At 40.1% G+C, this 17701-nt stretch overlaps 1 long non-coding RNA gene across 4 annotated transcripts in view; it reads right to left on the reverse strand.

Moving 5' to 3' along the window:
• Nucleotides 1-7: 7 nt before the first annotated feature.
• The window catches only part of LOC129734785 (uncharacterized), a 32638-nt gene continuing 14944 nt past the window's right edge, over nt 8-17701 (reverse strand). The window contains exons 4-6 of one of the 4 annotated variants that reach the window (XR_008730396.1): nt 11094-16133; nt 7740-10998; nt 8-6801 (exon numbers count right to left, since the gene is read on the reverse strand). This is a non-coding gene — a long non-coding RNA (uncharacterized LOC129734785). Of the gene's footprint in view, nt 6802-7739; nt 16134-17701 lie in introns of all 4 variants that reach the window. The other 3 variants (XR_008730398.1, XR_008730395.1, XR_008730393.1) reach the window with 3 other exon arrangements.

Below are 17701 nucleotides of genomic sequence, written 5' to 3' on the forward strand. Positions count from 1 at the left end.
AGTACAGTAAACCAAGCTCACCTAAATCACAACTAAAATAAAAATAATTACAGGCAGGTAAAAGAAATGGTCATCCATTCGGCAAAGGTATCAGAGCAGCCCAAGATATATATTCACTAACATAATAATATTCACATGATGAGGTTTGCTCTTTCAGTAGACACAGCTTCAAAAGACAGCATGCATGAGCAAGACCCTCTGCTAACATTAGGAGAGAAACTGTCTCTCTTACAGTTTAATTTAATTTGCAATGTTCCACAAATCCAAAGAATGCACAGCTGAACATTTCCTGTACATTCAAGATGTTGGGACTCTAGAAAACAGCTACATAGCTCTGAAAAGAATTGGTATTGTTTCCACCATTCGGACACAACATTGTCTCTTTTAACTTGTTCAGAAACTAGAATCAATCTAGTTGTCTATATTTGGGAGCAAGCATTAATATAAATTTGCCTTTCTTCTTTCAGATATGTAAAACACACAGCCCTGATCATTACTGAGGGAGACCAGTGCTGATTTCTGTATGAATTACAGCCAGAACGACTATTTAGTTGAGGACTTACCCACACTCAGCTCAAGAACACCTCCTCCCTTTGTGCTGTTACCTGGAAGAATTTAAGCCCTGGCTTTCTCTATTGTCTCGAAAGTATTCTGCATGTAAACACTTCAGCAATTAATTTTATTAATGAAAACGCCCAGTCAGATACATTTTGTGAATATTAAATTCATATTGATGTACATCTGGGTATTTACTAAGGATTAATATTTGAGGCAGACTCTGAACCAGCCATTATATAGGATGCTTTGATTTTGGAACACAATGGAAATGCTACAACTTTGTTGTTGACTAATTAATTTATTTTCCATTAAGAACTATAAATTTGTCTTTGAAGCTTCAGTACCTACCAGGAAGTTGTCTGCTTTTAGCTACCCTGCACTCTTCTGCTTTAGGTGAGTATGGTTGCAATGCATCCTCAGAACAATTTTTTGCCCATTATTTCTGCTATAGTTGGGAATAGTAAAGAACTCCTAAGACTACTTTGACAGCAATTAGAAAACACTTCATTTAATGTCTAAAGAACCAGAATCCTATCACAAGGTTCTGTATTACAACACTGTGCATTTCATCTTCCATAAGTGATATGCAAAAAAATGAATGGAGTTATGGTAGTTAACATACTTCCAGAGCTGAGTAGCGAAGAAAGTCATAAAGAGACAACATTCAACAGAGCCAGTGCCAGGAACAGGAGGGGGAAATAAAATGTGAAGGAATCACAGAGAGAAAAACTACAGGAAAGGCTTTCCAACACAAAAAGAACTATTTCAATACAGGAAGGACAGTTTTTATGAAAGAATACCATGTCCAACAATTTTAGACAGATGTGTTTGAAAGGAAAAAGGGATCTGTTTCGGTGTTATAAAAATCGAGCAGCCCCTTCACTATAAAACCAGTGTATTCTATTACAACCATGCCCCAAATGTTTTTGCCAGTACAAATGCATCCTTGGGATACAAGTGAGCGGGGTTATTTTGTTCACATCCTCCCATGACAGCTATGGTTTCAGTTCAAGTCACACATTACAATTGTTTTTACTCTTCCTGCAGTATCTTCTTTTAACTTCCTATTTAGTTGATGTCTTGCTACTAACGCATACCAGTACCCATTCTCAACATTTACCAAAACATAAGGGACTGCTCACCCAGAGCCTGCAGTACAGGCACGGGGAACTGTGGGTTCAGAGCGGTGGGCGCTCCGCACAGCCCTGCAGTATGATGGTGAGTGCTTCCCACTTTGTCCCAGGGGAGGCATGATGGCAGGGAAAGAGGTGCAGACTAAAACACGGCACGTGAAAAAATAGCCCCAGCAGTAGTCTGAATTTTATTTCAGCCAGAATGCTAAAAATATGAATCATATCACATGCTTTGACAACTAAAGCCCCGATAAATTTTAAAAGTTTTCCTTACCATAGCTGCTCTAAACTTTTATTATTTGTCTTGAAAATTTAACTAAAAGGTTTAAGAAATGTCCATTAAAAAAAACCCCAACCCCAAAACAAAGATCTGCTGATGCTTTAAGGTAAGAAATTTTTAATTACAAAAGAAATCCAATATTATTCCCCTCTTGCTAACCTTTCCTTACTCTTTTTATAGCCTCTCCCCTCACCTTGCCCACACCCCTCATCCCCTCTCCTCCCTGCTCCTGTTCCTTTTACCAATCCTACATGCCACATCCTCTCGTTGCCTCCCACTTTGGACACATATACATGAATGCAAATAGCATCTTCCCAACAAACAAGTAAGGAGGAAGAGGAAGAAGAGAAGTGGTGAAGGGTAATGTGAGAGCTCTTAAATAAATAATAATATTTACACTCTTATGTAAACCTTAATTTACAGATCTCAAAGTGCTTTAGGAAAGTAGACATTGTTCACTCCTTTATTATTCACAGACAGTTCAAAGATTTCTTTTTTAAGAAATCCATTGTTTTCTTCCTACACAATTTGTTAACCCTTGGCTGACACTGGACGTGGTGTTGCCGGTAGCAGGACGAGCAAGTATAATTACTGGCAGCCAGCTGAGCATGTTTACCCTGAAGAAAAGACTCATCTCACATTTCAAACCTGTGCAATTCTTCTGCACCTGTGTTGTACAGCCTGCTGGCCTCCACGTGCTGCCTATGGAGCCACTGCATAGGTACAAGAGCCACGCTTATTTGTCTTCTATCCAAATGACTTCTGCCTAAAAGATGGGTTTGAGAGTGATTTAAAGTGAGGATTTTTGCCAAAATAAATAATCTTGCACAAACACGGTACTCTTTCAAAGTCCATATATGCACCAATTCTGTATAGAATTGTGCATTCCAAATAAAGCATTCAACACCTCAAACTCTAGTTTAAAAATTACAGATTATTTCATCAATGACACCATTTGTAACTTATTGTTGAGAAGTGCTTGGCAGTATCTCCTTTCTGAGTCTTCATCCCTGAAACTGCTTTTGGACAACTCTAGGCGAGTTACCTAAAGGCAATGTGTTGCCATAAGGCGAGAGAATAAATCTCATTTCTTTGAACTTACTTTCCATACAACTAATTATCCTACATGCCAATTCTGTACAGACCTTTAAACTAGATCTGCAAATGTAACAGCAAAATCAAACCAGCTGGTATCTAATACATCTCAAATACAGTAACCTTCCTTAATATGTAGTTCATTGGTGATTACCCATTATTATCATCTAATATGAAGGTCCTTGAATGCATCCAGAGGAGGGCAACAAAGCTGGTGAAGAACTGGAAATAAGAAGTGGCTGAGGACTCAGGATTCATCTGGTTTGGACAAAAGGAGGCTGAGGGGTGATCTCATTGCTCTCTGCAGCTTGCTGAGGAGGGGAAGCGGAGAGGGAGGTGCTGAGCTCTGCTCCCTGGGGTCCAGGGAGAGGACACATGGGAGTGGTTCAAAGCTGCACAAGGGGAGGTTTAGGCTGGACATTAGGAAGGATTTCTTTACTGAGAAGGTGGTCAGACACTGGAACAGGCTCCCCAAAGAGGTGGGCAATGCCCCAAGCCTGTCAGTGTTTCAGAGGCATTTGGACGATGCCCTTGACAACATGCTTTAACATCTGGTCAGCTCTGAACTGGCCAGCCAGTTGGACCAGATGATCGTTGTAGGTCCCTTCCATCTGAATAGTCCATTCCATTCCATTCCATTCCTGCCACAATAATCAGTAAAGGATCTCAAGTCAAGTCAGGTGCGAGGAGGGCCCTCTCTGGATCGAGTACTACAGTAATCGTCTTACTTCATCAGGCAAACCAGTTCTGCTGCATAGCTGTGAGATCTTGCAATTAGGAGACCTCTCTGTGCCATACATCAGAAAATTTTTCTCCTGTCACAGCAACTTCTCCCAGTGATGCCTGTGCCACATAAACTGGTTTGATCCAAGCCCACTGTCACCCATAAAAACCGTGGAATGATTTTGGAGGATTTTATTCTTGGCAACCCGACACTGCACATTGTGCAGGAACCATCCCCACTCTCCTTGCAGTATAAATTGGATGTTGGTCCCCTGCCTTAAGATACGCAGGGAGAAATGTAATGCTTTTTTTTCTTTAACATTATTCTATTCCCGGGGGGTTTCTATAGACCTCAAGTGCCCATCTTTAACATGCATGTAATGAATGACTTCACCAGAATAAGAAGGTAGTCTCTGTCTGTTAACAGCGTAGCTTCTTGTAAAGTACTGAAAACTAAAATCTAACCCAGGCCATAATTACAGTTCCTATTGTCTTAAAAGAACTTACATGTAAGTAAGACATCCTATGGACAAAAGCACGCAGGCAGTAGCTGCTTTTTAATTGGTTACAGTTCATCCTACACAAATATTTTTGGCTTTATAAGGGGTAATTAAGGGAGTAACGAGACCAATATTTGCTTTCCCAAAGAAAGACGGTAGTAGACACTAAACCTGAATAGGAATCCAAGACAGGAAGCTCTTCGTCACAGCCTTCAGCCTTAGCCAATACGCAGGGTTTTCCCTGCCTGTTTCTCTTAAAACCTAGAAACTGACGGGAGTGTTTTTACTGCAGTTGTGTCTCTTTACAAGGAAAATATATAACAGCCTTTCGTATGTGTCACACATAGCAGAACTTAAAAGGTATTGAATAAATCTCTGAACTTCTGGGCTCAGTGCTAGCAGAAAGATGCTTCAGGCAGTAAAGGCAGGAAAAAGTAACAAAGGGCCTTAAAAATCAAATCACAGCAAAATATTCTCTGTCCTGTTCTTAAGCTGCATTCATGGAACAGGAATTTGAACATTTCTTAGAAATACAGAAGGATATTTCAAGGATTGACAAGGATGACTGACTCCATCATTAGCTTCTTTACCTAAAGCAAACAGATCCAAACTATAGCTGATAGCTCAAGTCCAAAGAGGTAATACTACAGCACGAGACCATCTTCTTGCTGTAAAAGGTGAATAACGTTAACTACTAAAATGATTATGAACAGTTCTTCTGCACAGGAAAATATAGTTTTACCTCTCTAAAAAAGATGATTGAAAAACCTCTGGATATATAGTTTGGGTGCTCTCTAAAACCTCTCCAAACTTAAGCCCAAATATTATGCTTATCAACGAGCATAACTTTCCTGGCATATTATGACCTACTTAAGCTGTTGCTTTTGAGTCTTGCTAAGTATCTCCATCACTTTGTGAGAACATAGTCTTAATAATCAGTTAATGCACTCCATTAAAATTGTTGCAGTATCAATAAACATTACAACATCACAAACCTAAGACTTCCGTTACTTTAAAGTTAAGTGTTTCTTTGTTTAAGTAACAAGCATAAATTAATGCAGTGAGAAGACAAGAATTGCTTCTTAATTGTATTGGAAGGACTTTTTTTTTTAAAACCTAAAGGTAACAAGTGTCATTTTGCATATATTAAGATTTAAAGAGGTGTCTCTGTTACAGCTGATGTGTAACTCAAGACTTACAGAGTTGTAAAACTGTAACTTTATGCTAATTTCAATAAATTATGTATAGCCCATTTATAAATATGTTACCTGCTGTCCTTGATCCCCACACCATGCTCGGATTGGTCCTGGTCTTTATTTATCAGCTTGGTCTCCACAGGCCTCATAAACTGTTACTGGTTACAGCAAACAAGATTTGACTTACCAGCCTTCTCCCCTGTTAGTCACAGCAAGGGTCTTCACGTGCCAGATACCACAGAGCACTTTGTTTCATTGTTGTGGGAGTTCGAAAAAAGTCCATAGAGCTTCCTTATTTGAAAAATATTCTTGAATAAAATATAAGAGAATGAAATATAGAGCTTGTGATATTCAGAGATATTCAAAACAGACATTTCAGAATAATTATTACGTATTAGCTTTTCCACAGACCGAAACCCTTGATCAGATATCATTGTTCCATGCTTGCGGTTCTTCTTTTCACTGAAACTTGGCATCAGGAATACAGACCAGGACTTTTTTCAGCCCAGGGTGCATTAAGGACAACAGGGCACACCGTGCCAGGATGAAAGCCTGTCAAGGCACTCGCTGGGGACCACAGCTGGCTGGGAGGAATGGTACTGGGGATGCAGGTAGGAAGGAGCTGCCCGCCTGTGCTCGATGCCTCAGGCTGCGGCCCCAGACCTGCCCCTGCTCATCTGAGGATGCTTAACACAACCCGACAGCTACACCAGGGCCCGGCGGCAATCGAGCATCACTTTCTAGATGTGGTGCCTTGGGAAACACACAGACATTTCTCATGAATGAAGAAATAGTGTATGGAAGTACAAGTCCTGGAAAATGGGAACACAGCTAACTGTCAAGGTTTCCAGTGGAGTCTACAGTGGGATTGCACACACCAAACAGGCGCATGAGACTCAACCCAACTCCCTCCCCTTTTACTCATAGCACTAGTCCACATAAAGGTCATTACCAGTTGCAGGATGTCTTTCACATCTGCGATATGTCATGTACTTGCCTGCAAAGATGAAGCACTCTTATGTAGCAGGATACTATGGAGATGAAGACAGCAACTATTACAGCAAAGGACAGCGTGAGGAAGGAGAAATAGCTCATACAACCCATTTATTTGTACTATCAAGCACGTAATTGTGTCTCTTTTACTGATATTTCCTCTGGAAAGTCGCTTGTTCTTAGTCCCATCACTTTCTGAAAGGTGTAGTATTTACTGTGTGGCAGATTCAACTGCTGGTCTTCCACTTTGAAGATTAAAGCAGACGATAAGTACAATCCATTCAGGAGGCATGTAGAACAGTATCCAGCACCCTTGGTGTATTCTGTAAACAATATACATAAGGCTAATTATGTCTGATAATAGTATACTAATAACATCTGATGTTTGTATAGTGCATTTCACATTAAAGGGAATCGCTGTTACAGCATGTTGAACATGTAAGATTAGGAGAGATATAAATGGTCAAGAGCAATTCCTAGTGAAGGACAAGTTAATGTTGCCTGAGATAGGTACCACACCACACATAAAATACCAACATGTCTGTATTCTGCAATTTTTGTTTTAAACTGCCCAGTTTTCAGGTGCTCTTGAGCTTAAAATTGTTCTTTGAAGGAAGACCGCAGGGAGGTGCCCATTTTGGACAAACATTTCGGAGAACTTTCCCTACTTGAAAGGACTTTCTTAAAAGAAGTGGATAAAACTGCCACTAAACCACTTCTTTTAAGAAAGTCCTTTCAAGCAGGGAAAGTTCTCAGAAATGTTTATTGGACTTTGGGTTGCAGGGATTACAAGAAATGTTTGCAAGATACAGTTCCACCTTTACTTTTCCTGTTCTGAATTAGGACAGTCTGGATGCTAAGGCCATTTCCGTTACAGTATTAACTCTGGCAAGTGGAACAAGCCTTACTAAAGGAATTTTAGCCTTGGCTTGAGATTCAAGAAGTTGAAACGGGGCATTAGAGCTACAATGGAGTCTCTAGTATTGGAAGATGGCTTCTTCAGTGCTACAGAAGAGCAGGGAGCCAGAACTGGCTAGATAAGTTACTCTCCCTAGATTTCTCCAGCTAAAGCGAACAACAGTTGACTACAAATGTTCTTGCCATCCACCCATCTTCTATTTTGTATATGTTTAGACTGATTTCTAGTATTGAAGTCCTCATGGTTTTTTGGTATGATAATCTGAACCTTGTCAATACCAACTGATTGATACACATCTGTCAGATAGCTCTTCACCCAGCATCACACTTCCCACACTCATACCTCTCCTCAAGATTTAGAAATTACTTCCTTTCTGAGAATATACTCAGAGCTTCACAGGAACACAGATAAAGAATTCTACAGGCCTAGAAATAAAATAATAAAAGTTTGTGGGTTAGTACAGCCTACCTGCACTTGACTATCTGCTTTATCAGCCTCCATATGTTAATAATTCTTTTCTTAAAAAATTTTCTGAGGCCTTACATGCTACAACATACCTGGTCACCTGGTGGACCAAGTCTGGTCACCATTTTCTCCCTTCTTACGTGGATAACATGCTACATTTGCTACTTCCAGTCCTGTTGCCTCCCTCTTGGACGGGCAGACATTTAAGCATCTGACCCACAATTCCCTCTGCCCATTATTTCAGAGTTTTGGCTCACAAGTAACCAGCCTCCCCAGCACACTGCAGCTCTTGATGCCATTTCAGGTATGGCCCATATATTCCCACACCTCTTACCTTAACTGCTGCCCTGCATTTCCCCTAGGAAGAGTAGTCTTTTTCTTTTTTCCCCCTCAAAGACACACCATTAACCTGGTGATCAACAGGAGATGCAGGTACCCACATAGACAAATTTCTTCTAGTGCTAAAGAAAGGAAAAGACTATTTGAAAAATGTTTAACAAATCCACTTACCTAAAGCTCATCATGGAGTAGATTCTCCTCATGCTAGGGGTATAAGCAAAGACAAATTATCTGCTATTTAAAGACAAAACACACACCTGTCATTACCACAGCCAGAAAAGGGTTATATGGAGGATTTGTTCTGTTTCACACTCGTAAGCCTTTTGAGGGTCCATGCTTTTGAACATAGTATCACCTTAAAAAATCCTTTCTTAAATTCTCTTTCCTTACGTAGATCTTGGAGGCAAGAACTGCCTTATGGAGTGTGTCATCACCTCAGCTGTTGTTACAGCAAATAACAGCCTGTAAAAGTGCGCTGCATCTAGGATTGCACATGCAGCATGGGAACTCGCTGGAAACCCTTATTCACAAAATGCAGTTGCACATGAAGCAGCGTGTCAAAAATGCCTGAGAAATAAAATGGGGACGCTTTAGGTCATGCCTGTAAATAATACTTTCCTACTCGACAGCAGAAAAATTCTATTTAGTGTGTCATGCAGAGCAGCTGGCATAGCCTTCATCTGGTGCAGCCTTCATCTGGTGCCAAGTCACACAGCTCATGCCTCTGAAAAGTGCCTGGTCAGTTCAGGACTACTGCTCACAGCCAAAGGCACAAGCAAACAAAGTCAGCTCAGGATGGCTGCTAAACTTGCAGTGGCAGGTGTGCTATGCCCACCCTGGCATGAAAAGCCCAGGACAGAGGAAGCCTGGGAGGAGCAGGAAACCATTCTATAGCCCTTGAATACAAAACCAGAAGCTGGAAAAACTCACAAAGTCCTTCCACCTTTCCTGGGAACCTGGCCAGGCTTGCCAGCATAACTTGAGCCTTGCTCAATACAGAAATCACTCTGCAGGAGAACCAGCACGGCAGACCTCAGGGACCCTGGAGAAGAAGGAAGCCGCTATACCACCCACCCTCCACCCTTAAGCCCTTTCAATTAACTTTGGTTTTCTTACATTTGATTCAAAACAGCTTGGATAATTTATTACTTGTATTTTGTAGAAGGTCAGCACAGAGGTTTGTATTCAACATTAGTGTACATAAATGTAAACAGGAACTTGGAACGGAAATTTGGTATGTCAAGCCACTCATCACAGCTTGATGGAAAAACATAATACTCCAGTGTCTCACTGGTCATATATTCAGGGTCTTGTCATTTGAGCCCTTCAAAAGAAATGAGAGCAGATCACTCAAGCTGCCTTTCTGAAGCATTGCCTAAAACCCCAAGGAGTCAGGAAAGGTGGTTAGAGTTGGAGGTAGGTGTTTAGGACCTTCCACTTCTTAAGGAAGCCAATTTGTCAAAACTCTTTGTGATTCATATATTTTATAATGATAAAACTTCTGAAAGAAAGGTTTCTTGGACTGGGAATTGGACTGTTGTTCAAAAAAGAGGAAAGGTTTGTGGCATGTGAGCCCAGAAAGTTTAGTCATGAGTAACTCCCAGTAAGGCTTGACTGTACATCATCCTCTTCTGACCACAGCTACTCCATGCAAACACCTGTGGACCGGGTCATTTGAATAGTAATTGCTGGGGTCAAGAGCTACTTGAGCTCATTTTCACTTGAGAAGATCAGGAGTTGATAACCTGAGCAAATCAGTAGCAGAGCTGGCTGTGGAGCAAAGGCAGGCATCTGGCAGGGACCTGAAGATACACCTCATCTAGTTGACGTAGTTGCCCTTCGTACAATAGGAAGTGACCAGCAATCAGCATACCAAATTTTGTATGTTTAACACCAAGTACTGATTGTCTGTTGAGTAAGACTACAAAGGAAACATGGTAAGATTAGAAACACAAATCTTATATTCACCTAGCGGTCAGAAAATAAAGCAAACAATAGCCTTTTTATTGTTGCCCAGATGCGAAAAGAATTGAGGGCCCACGTGTGAAAGAAATTTTGCATCCTAATAATAGCAAGTCACAGCAAAGCTCAGGAGATTAAAAAAAAAGTTACTTATAGGCAAACGAAACATAAAGGTCATAATAAACGAAAGTTTAAAAATCAGAATTTCAAAGAAGGGAAGGAGGAGAAAAAAAAGAAAATGGCTATAGACAGTAATTACAGTACCACATGAAGAATGTAGCTAAATACAAAGCTTAACATGCTTTAAAAAACCTAAACCAAACAGATGTGCAAAACAGAGTTTCCAATTTCAATCATTACCTTAAACACGTCTCTTTTACTGACTGACTCACTGAGTTAATTTGAGGACAACACTTTAAAGAGATGCTTCCATGGAAACACCTCCCTCAAGCTGTTGCTCGCCATATATTCCACATCGCCACATAAGCAAACGCTAAGATAATTCCACTTCTCTCTGAGCATTAATTCACATTAAAAATCCCTTTTCTCAACACTACTGCTTTTACATTCATGTGATTCAGAAGTTTAAATCTGATTGGATCGGATAGTGACTGTTCATAAGAATAATAAGCAATTGCCAAGAAGAGGTAAAAAGTACTTACGGATGTGATGAGTATCACCAAAGAACTCAGAGATCTGTGGAGCTTAATGGCATTATTAAAAGCTGGCATTTCTAGTGATACAGACCAACAGCAAAGTACACGACCTTTCTAGTGCTGATCTTAACTTCCCCTGTTTAGAAAAATGCAGCTTCTCTGTAAATCCCTTATTCCTGCTGGAGAAGAAGATATTTCTCAATCCAGTATTCATCCAAATGCTAGGCAACAATACAAAGAAAAAGCAGTTCTTGAAAATTTGAAAAATATTGACCTGAAGAGAAAAAGAGGGCAAGCTTTCAGCCAGTCCTTTCAGCACTGGAAATTGCCTCCTAGAAGCTTCCACTCCATAAAACACAAATAAAGGATATTGTTGTTACACGTAAATGCATGTTGAATACCCAGTTTGAAAAGAGGATTTTAGTTGTAAGATACAGCTACTGATCTGTAACTCCTTAACTTCAGCTTGCAGTCCTTATTGGAAGAGGACCTAACCACAGAGGTGTTGTTACATTCCCATAGGTCTCTTGAGCTGGTTCCTTGGTCTCATCCTTTCATCCTCCAAGATGTAAACACCCTCTGGCCACCAGAGCAACAGAAACACCGAGGTTCCTTTCTAGTCATTGGAAAAACGTGGATACCTCCAAAAGCTGTTTAATTCCCCTTCGTAAAACACTTTACCTAAAATAGATTGTTCTGCTTTCTGTTAACCGTAGGCAGCCTGGACTACCACTGGTCTCTTCAGAGGCTAAGCTCAGCAAAATAGATACTAGCATAATAGGCACTGTCTTGTCATAGTACAAAAAATAAAATAAAATGTAAAAAATCCCTACACATTCCTGACAACTGTATTTCACTTACCTCCACACAAGGACATCTTGCAACCTATGGATAAAAAAAGCTATAAAAGCAATAAGCAATACATGAAGGTGCTGGAAGCAGTCCGTCTGCATCAGCTTGGGCCAGTCTACCTTCAGGTACTGGTATTAGGCCAGTTCTTCATGTAGCTTTATGCTGAATGTACTCAGGCCAAAAGAATTACAGGTTTCTTACTATGTAGGGTTTGTTCTGACAACATATACCTTCACTGCGGAAAGCCTTGGAGGTAATTTGGAAGATGCAGCAGACAGAAAGGCACAGCAAGAATATTTGTCATCTAAAAAGAAGAGAGAAACAATTGGGAGTTGCAGAAGAGCACATGGCTGCATGCTTGTGTTAAAATGTTTATCAGACAAACTCTGTACAAACCTGAGAATGTGTAACCAAGACAGGCACCGAGACAGCTAGCTTTAGCCTTGCAAGCTTACTCTTGCTAGTTTCCAGTCAATCACAATCAATGGAGAGAGACTTGCTCTTCCAGAAGGTAATCAGAAGGTAGCGACATATCACAGTACTCCCACAAAACCAGCTTTTTTCTCTGCTAATTAAAGCCTAAAAAACATCTGCTCATTTGAATTCTTTCCCTAAACCCATTTTCTGAACTAAATCAGTACACCGTGACCCCTGCAGACTGATGGGTTATGTTAGGTAAATAATCTCAGCATCTTGAGCTCCCAGAAGGCAGTGATAAGCATCTTTCCTGTCCACTGGACTACGTTGAAGGACTTGATGATTTTGGACATTGCAGTGGTGAGTCTTCTCCTTGAGATGATGGGGCTTCCTGAGCGAAAGCAGTGGGGTAAGGCCACAACACAGAAGCAGCAAAGCACTATGAATATTAAAGGATGACCCCTCAAGAAGGAGAAGAAAATGAGGGGAAAAAACCCACCATGTTCCCAATTACGATGTAGGCTGGACTGCAGTCTGAGCTTGCTGTCTACCAATAACCTTTATGGAGGTCTGAGATATATTTATGTGCCCAATGGAAATCAGTCTTTAGGTTTGTTGACCTACTGCCAAGCCGTCTCCAGAACCGAAAAAGAGTAAGAGTATCACCTAGGCAGTGCTGCAGAGAGGACACTGCAATTAGCCTGGAGACAGTGCCATCCTGCAGCAGCAATACTCTCCAGGTGTCCTTGTGTTGCAGCCACATTAGTGCCTTGTACCACGCTCGCTTGTCTTGGAGAGTTCAGCTAGGATGATGCACAGTGCCTTGCGAACATCAGCAGTTATCACTGGGGTGAAGAAAGCTTGGGTGTTGACTCTTGAATTACACAGTTCAGGAAAGAAATTTCATGGGATATTTAAACATACTAAACAGTTAAGAACTCTGATTTATGTCCAGATCACAAGAAGGAAGCACGTAACAGTGCCCCAAACCTAAGGGCATGCAAAACATGGCAAAGGAAAGATACCCTGTTGCTCAACTGTTGATTGAACATGCTACAGAAACCTCAGCTTTGCCTCTAGTGACAAATAGCTTGCAAGGTATGAGGAGATTACAAGCCAATGCTCTATGATTGCAAGCCAAAATAAAAAAAAAAAAAAAAAAAAAAAAAAAAAAAAAAGAAGAGTACAAATTAGACATTTCCTATCCATGAAGAAATGCCAGTCTTAGAAAAATGGCTAACTGCATAAAACACATGCTGCAGCAGTAGTTAAGAAGTTCTTTCCTTTTTGAGTAATCAGAAGATTACATTCTGTACAGTGAAGATCGAAAACCAAGCCAAACCTAAGCAACATTACTTGACTTCAAAGAAGTGAGAGGAAGAGTGGGTTTAAAATAAAGACATCCTAAAATATGCATGTTTTCTCTAACTCCACTGTTTTCATCTTTTCACAGCACTGGAACTTTTTAGGTTTTAAAAAAAAAAAAAGCCTAACAGACTAACAGCAATACAAAGGGTAGTACTGCTTCACCATTCCCATTAGGTCAAGTTTCTAGGTTGGATTTTTTGTAGTGTATTGCTGGTATTTTTAAAAGAACCTGAAAGAGGTTGTGTCAGCTTTGGGCTCTAAGGAGCTACACCTATTGCTCCGGATCTATGTATGCGAACTTTTTTCGTATTTATTTTAACTACTGCTACAGTTCGGCATGTATTCTAAAGCAGTTACAGTTATGCCAGAAGTAATGTTAAAACTTTAAGTAGATGCTTTTACCAGCTTTGTACACTGTAATGCTGATTAAGAAATACTAATATATGTAGGCCTAGGTATGAGAATTTCTTGCCCCACCTGTAAGCCTATAAAAATGTATAGTCATGCAAATATATGATACTCAACCCCAAACCTCCATTTTTAGCCTATTTATTCACATTCAGAAACATAAATAATTAGATTTCTGTTAGACTTGTGCTACATTCATCACTATGCTGAATTTATACTATACCCAATTGCCAAAATCAGAATCAAACTGTACAATTCCGTTGACACTGGTGGGACAGGGTGTTGACAACTTCAGTAAGTGCGGGCCAATGTTTGATGGAAACTTCAGAGTATTCAGTACAACCGTAAGACTCATTTACAACCACAAAAGTGGGAAGGCAATGAGCAAGTGTTATATATCTGTGGTTTTCTGTGTTAATAATAATTAACACCGGACCTGGGGATTTTCTTCATCCAAATTTATTTGCTAAAACCTTCCTCCTACTCAGACTTTTCAAATGGACTCCCTGACTCCCGTAGAACCAGTTTTCTATCTAAAGCAAGTAGGACTGTAAGAAAAATTGCTTCATGAGATTATAGTGAAAGTGCCAAGGAGTACATCTTGTTGAACAGCAGCGCATGTCTCGGGCACCTTGCTTGCTTACGTTGGTCCCCATGAACTGCTGAAACAGAGCACAGATACCTGAGGCAGCAGAATTCAGAGGGATTAAGTGGTGCTGCCATACCCATGCTAAGCAGCACCCTAACTACCACGAGATATGTGATAGGATGCAGCATTTCTCCAATGCAGCTACCTTGATTTTGGATCCAAGCATGCAGTTCTGCGCGAAGGCACTGTTTATGAATAGACAAGCTTGGGTTGGCATTACTTCAAGTACTTCTTGTGCCACCTTCCAGTGGCACCTGTCTGTGAATTGGAAGCCTAGATTCCACAGACATCTAACAAGACTGGTTTTGACATTACCAAGGGCTTCATTTTACTGTGACAAATGCTCCTTTTCTAGCCAAAATAGTCAAGTTACAGGCACACATGACAAACCACAACATACCACCTCCCAGGGTATTTCTTCAGTGTCACTTACTCTCATAGCTGTTCATATGGTTGATCACCAACAGTGTTCATGTCTTTGAGTATAATTAAAAATACATAATGAAACAGTTTAATAACAACAATAATATACATATAGCATAACAAAACTAGTTCGATTTTTTAGAAAGAATAAGAATAGAAGCTAGCCTTCTTCTGTAAGACGAGAGGCATGGATAGGACTGCAGGCTGGGAGGTACAGCTCTCCACACCTCTGTTGCATGGGCAGCAGGGCTCCAGAGTCACACTTTGCAGCTGTGCAATTTCCAGAGCAACACAGAGGATGCTCATAATTAGCTGACAAGAGGCTTAACCCTCGAGGCATTGGTGGTAAACACTATAATCTAGGCTGCATACATTTGCTTGCACTTCAGTACAAAACCCCTGCAGAACCATCCCTCTCCTTTTCTGTGGCCCTATAGCCCTGCTATTCACTTGTTAAGCTTTTCACCAAACACAGATAATAAATTTTCTCCATCATTTATATCACTCAGGTTTGGAGGGTTTTGCTAAGAGCTACTTGTTTTGCTCTTGTATTTTATCCTCTGTGCTAATAGCCTTGTAGCCAACAAAGCCGATGGAGCTGAAATACAGATGCAAGTAAGTAGGAAAGTGATGTTAATGGATTCCCTCATTTCACAGACTGGAAGAACATGAAAAAGGTCTGCCAGAATATATTTTTTTACATCAGTTCTACTTTTCTTCTCTTTTACGGTATCTGAATGACCAAATGCCTCCAGCTGGGGTGTCAATGAACCACAGATAAACACAGACAAAAAAAGTTGAGAAGCCTAGGGTTTTTTTGGCCTCTGAAAATGCCAGATTCTGAAGGCTAAGCCTCTCTTGAACATTTAACATTGCTTCATTCCTGCAAAGTATCACTGGAGACAGCTTTATAATCCAATTAAAAAAAAAGTGTTTTGTTTGAAAAGCTTGTTAGCCTTTCAGGTAAAGTCAGCTTAGCTGGAAACCGATCCATCAAAGTTTCATTTGATTACAAATAAAAAATCCAAATAAAAAGGCTAAACAAATGCCAGCCAAACTTGAAGACTTACATACTCAGGGTTCCTGGATCTTCTCTCTTTGGTTTTTTTTGGCTTTGTAGTCATGATTATTCGTTACTATTTTTAACATCAACAATGTCCTTCTCTGAATATTAAGAAAACAAGTAGAGCCACATTCCTGCAATGAAAGTAAAGTCAAACAGACAATACAGTACCCCAGCCTAGTTCTGAGAAGACTATGCACTATGGAATGAGTAAGTCTACGTAAACTGAGTAAGACCCCCTGTGAAGTCTGCAAGTACTATATCTTGACCAGACATGTGCAGGCACAAGGTCGCATGTAATAGCACTCAACTACCTTGACTCCCGGGCCAGTGACCAAAAGGCAAGTTTCTCCATCAGCAGGGAAGGCTCACCGCCCACTGACTTCTCAGGGCAGAGCTGAAACTTCTGCCTTTGCAACCAAAAAGAAAACAGTATCCACAGCGATGGCTCTGGGTAAAACAGCCTTTGCAAGGGAACAGTAACAAATGAACACCAAGTTACCTGCATTTCTGGGTGTTGGGCAGCTCTGTATCTGCACCACTGACCAGCTTAGCGCTACATGCTTGAGATATCTCAAGAATGGGTCTTATTTTGGAAAACTGAGAAAGCTGAGAGAGTACAAACCAGTGAGCGCTGCTTTGCATAGCACACATTGCAGGTAAGAGGGGCAAGTAAAGGACTGCATTTTTGTGTCCTCACAGTAAGCAGCACCTTTCTCACTACAGCAGGCCTATTTAAATCACCTGGTCTATAGAAAAGCTTTTTCAACATAAATATTAGAAACTAATGGATTTATTTTCCATTTATAGACCTGGACCTACTCGAGAAAGGTAAGAGGAAAGACTCCCCTACTAACTAAGGGAGGGAGAACAAGCAAAGCATATTTAGGTGATTTGTCCCTGGTGGAAAAAGGCACAATGACGCTGGCATTAGCTTCTTAATTGGCTGGAGACTGCCATCTACTTTGCTTTCTCCTCCAAACCAGAGACTGCAGCTGCCACACCTCATTGCTTAATTGTGATGACAATTTTGATTGTTTCAAGTTTCACTATATACTTGAAATACATTTGAGGAAGTGTAGAGTTCTATAAAAGCACAACTGAGGAAAAGTTCTGTATAGATAAGAGGAAATGATTATTTATCTCCTCCAATTTACACAACTGCAGTTTCTGAATTTGACCAAATGACTTTGCATCAAACCACATTTTTAGATTAAGTTGAAGCATCTAGCTTACAAAAAATACTTAGTCTTCGTTTAAAGACACCAGATGATGAGAAAGTCAATATGTCCCTGAATTAACTATTGCCAGGGTAAATGGTCCTCAAAGTTAAAAATGCAAACTGTATTCCAAGCTTCCCCCTGCCAATGTGCCAAACTGAAAACTTCACATAGGAGTTAAAATCCTTTTTTTTTTTTTTTTTTTTTTTTTTTTTTTTTTTAAGGGCAGAGCAAGTAATTTTTCCAAGATAATTTTTTATTTCAGAACAGAATGGTATGGCCAAATCTATTTTTCATTTTCTGTATTCATCCTAACATGTTTATAAGTAGAAGATAAATTTAAACGTGTTTAAAATTACACATAGACATTCACAGATAAAAAATAAATTATGCTATCATGTGGAAGAAAAAACATTGCAAAATTAAAGAATAATTTCTATGTCTATTTGCTTTGTCCTGTAGCTTGTCCTCCATTATTTACC

The sequence above is a fragment of the Falco cherrug genome, chromosome 1 (assembly GCF_023634085.1).
Source record: "Falco cherrug isolate bFalChe1 chromosome 1, bFalChe1.pri, whole genome shotgun sequence".
NCBI lineage: Eukaryota > Metazoa > Chordata > Aves > Falconiformes > Falconidae > Falco > Falco cherrug.